The following is a 3,592-nucleotide window of genomic DNA, read 5'->3' on the forward strand; positions in this document are numbered from 1 at the left end:
GCAGCGGTGGAGATGGAGATGGAGACGGAGGCGGAGGCGGTGGGGGCCGAGGTGTCGGTGCAGACGGAGGCGGGCGGAGGCGGCGTGGGAGATGGTGGTGCGAGGGGGTCTGTGCGACGTGACGGCGACCACCCGCGTGCGCGAGAAATAGACCCATCGCCACTAGACCCAAATCGCTCCGAGCGACCTCGATCTGCTCCAGTGGCCGGCCGTCGAGTGATGCGCGTTGGTGGTGGCGCTCACGCTCCAGGCGCGAGTCTCGTGGTGGGGTCTCGAGGAGTCAGAGGCTCGCGTCCACGGCGTCACGGGCGGGACCGCTCCAGGCGCGAGTCTCGTGGTGGGGTCTCGAGGAGTCAGAGGCTCGCGTCCACGGCGTCACGGGCGGGACCGTGAATGGGAGAGAGCGAGCTGTGGGCGACAGGTGCACACATGAGGCGGCTAGGGAACCGCCCTGCGCGCGGGCGCAGGAGCATGCTTTGGCTCATCAGCATCGAGGTGAGCGGCTGCCTTGATTCGGTGTGGGCCGGCGTCGGGAGGAGTGCTCGGAGCTGGTGGGTTTGGGATGAAATTATGGGGGAATCGCTGGAGTTTGAGACAGCTCTGTTCGGATTTGATTTGGGCTGATGCGCGTCTCGTGCTCTGAGGTTGATTTCGGAGATTCAATTTGCTGCTGCGTAGGATTTTACTATTTCTCTCTGCACTGCTGGGGAGAAATTTTTATATTTGACACTGAATACACAGGTGATGATATCCGATTCACAAGTCTTTCAAAATATAGCCTTCCGCAACCGAATTCTTTCAATTGAAGGGATTTCTCTAATTTTTCTTTCCCTTTTCATTTTAGAGCCCACATGAAAAGACAACATTGCCCCCATCTCTCCTCTTTCATGCGCCTCTCTCCCTCTTCGCTCTCTCGCTCGCGGCGGCGCACTGTGCCGGCGAGCGCTGCGCGGGGGCGTCGGGATGGCAATCCGATCTCCCGTCCGTCGTGGAAGCGGTGGATGGACCTCCGGTTGGTCGCCGTCCGATCACGCCCACGACGCGCTGCTCCGGTTGCTGCCGTGGCTGAGGACTTCATCTGGTGCCGCTCCAACGAGTCCCCGCGCTGGGAAGGGTGGTGGTCGGCGGCGAGGCAGCTCGTGCAGGACAACAGGTGCAGTCTAGCCGTCTCGGCGAGGCTAAGGACGTGGTGTTGTGTGATTTCTTTGAGACTTGGATGATTCTGAAACGCGCGTAACTGCAGGCTGCCTCTGATGGCTTCCTGCTTGTGCTGTGAGCTCCCAAGTTAGTAGGTTACCCAAACATTGCTTAGCTTGTTGGTGCTGGAGAATATGAACATCCGATTCATTGATCAGCCATGGTGAAAATGGAGTGATCAACATTTCTCGATATAAGCTGTTTGAGATGAGATGTTTCTGTAAGCTGACAGTAATATGATAAGAACCCATTTGGGGTTCCAATAAAATGCCTAATGTTTGTGTAAGTCCTGAATCTCTCCACTCCCCGCCCTGACTCAATATAAACTAAACTACAAACACATCCAGAGGCGGTCATGAGATTTCTGTGGCTCAAGGTGAAACAAAAAGAATTTACTTTTTTTTTTAAAGTGATTTGGATCTTGTATTTGCGTAAGTCATCAACATGGACCATTGGATCCCATCCAGGATCGATATGTGTGTCTTGTTTTATTTTGTTTTGCTTTTTCATTTTTGTTTTTTTATCTTGTTTTTGTATCAAGTGTTACAAGTGACTTACGGGATTGCAATATCAGAGCCAAACAAAAAACGTGCTAATGTTATCAATAAAAGCACAATATGCATAAAAATCAATTCAAATCAAACACTTGTGTGTGTGTATTGGTGCCTTAAAAGTTTCTTTTCACATGGAAGAGTTGCCGAGACGGTGTCCGACATCTCACGCTCACGCAAAGGCAGGCATCACAGCACCAGGCTGCCAGCACGAAGCGAATCCTCCTTCAAGGGCTCAGAGGCCACATGGACGCAGGAGTGCTGGACTCATGGAGATTCTTGAAGAAACTGTAAGGAAACGCTACGTTAGCGATAAGGATCTCATGCAAGCAGATGATCATGGAGTGTTACCCCTCAACGCGCAGTGGAGCGTAAGATGCGTTGGAGTAGACTTGTCCAACGTAGGCGCGCATCGATGAAGAGGAAGTAGATCGCAGCTCGCGGTTCCTCCTCCTAATCCCGCCGATCAACACCACAGCTGTGACACCTCAGATGTCAGTACACTTAAATACAGATCACTATACCCCATTTAAACTTAAAGGAAAAATGTGGGAAATTAAGTCAAAGAGGAGAGGTCAAATAAAAGTCAAAGTATATAAAAGAAATTAAAGGAGAAAGAAAAAGGAGTAAAAAGCTACTCAAATTTCAATTCAAAAATGTGCACAAAATTTTAGTTGGCTCATGAGAGGTACTTAAATTGACATGTGCTCAACTGAACTTCAGCCAAAAACCAATCAAAAACTGAATAAAACCAAAGCCCTTTTGTGAAAGTTTGAAAATTTACCAATAGCTCAAAATGTGAGTTTCAAATGAAAATTTGCATAACACAAAAGTTGTAGATCTTAAAAAGTTATGCAAAATTGGTATTCAACACTTTTTCATTTGATCCTTCTAAGAAGGAGATATTTTTAGTTTACCGAGAGGTCCCTGAATTTTCACAAATCACAAAAAGGACCTCACCTCCATCTCTCTCCTCTCAGCTTCTCTGTTTCGCCCGCCGCCCGCCGTACACCGCCGGTGGACCTCGTCCACGGCGCGTCCACGGCCAAGTGAACCAGGGAAGCCCTCCAGCGCCACCTGGCCTGCCCCTTGGCACCTCCTCACGCTAACACGCGTCCTTGGCGTCCCCCCGAGCCGCCACGCCACCCCGCCATGCGCAGCGCCGCCTGCTCGCTCCGCCCGCTCGCCGTCGAGTCACCCCGGACCAAATCAACCTCCCCCAGACGCCACTCCCCTCGCCCAGTTGCTCTCCGGCCTATAAGTAGCCCTAGAGCCCCGCCGTCGCGCGACTTCCCCTTCTTCTCCCTCCTTCCACCGTCCGCCATGGCCGGCGAGATCTAGCTCGCGCGGACCGGTCACCACAACCCCGCATTGCTCCATCCATCCACCCCAGCAGCTTCGCCACACCCCAGTTAAGCTCCACGCGCGCGGAATCGAACCCAAACCGTTCCCCGTCGCCGTTCCCCTTATGCGCCGCCGCCGGCGAGCTCGGGCTCACCGTGGACCGGCCAACCCAGAGGGAGACCGTGCACGAGAGCTACCCCAGGAGCTTCCTCATGCTCTCACGGTGCTCGTGCGCGCGACGTTCCTCCATCCCGAGCCCTCCTTCGCCTACAACACCGGCGACCCGAGCTTCACCTCTGCCATTGACGCCGACGAGCTTGCTTCCGGTCACCGTGCACTCGAACGCCGACCTGGGTAGGTGTTCCTCGACCTTCTCACTCTCACGCGCCTTCCCGTTGCAGCCCCGGTAAGCCCTGCCTAGCAGAACACCACCGGCAAGATGCAACGGCGGAGAAGGCCGGCGAAGGACACGGTTGTAATTTATTTTTTTTTGCTCAAGG

At 53.4% G+C, this 3,592-nt stretch overlaps 1 long non-coding RNA gene across 1 annotated transcript; it reads left to right on the forward strand.

Annotated features, from left to right (window-relative positions):
- Window positions 1-355: 355 nt before the first annotated feature.
- LOC120673351 lies at window positions 356-1,483 on the forward strand. Its single transcript, XR_005674626.1, has 2 exons — window positions 356-741; window positions 845-1,483. It is a non-coding gene; the product is annotated as an uncharacterized LOC120673351 (long non-coding RNA).
- Window positions 1,484-3,592: the final 2,109 nt, after the last annotated feature.

Source organism: Panicum virgatum, chromosome 5N (genome assembly GCF_016808335.1).
Source record: "Panicum virgatum strain AP13 chromosome 5N, P.virgatum_v5, whole genome shotgun sequence".
Taxonomy (NCBI): domain Eukaryota; kingdom Viridiplantae; phylum Streptophyta; class Magnoliopsida; order Poales; family Poaceae; genus Panicum; species Panicum virgatum.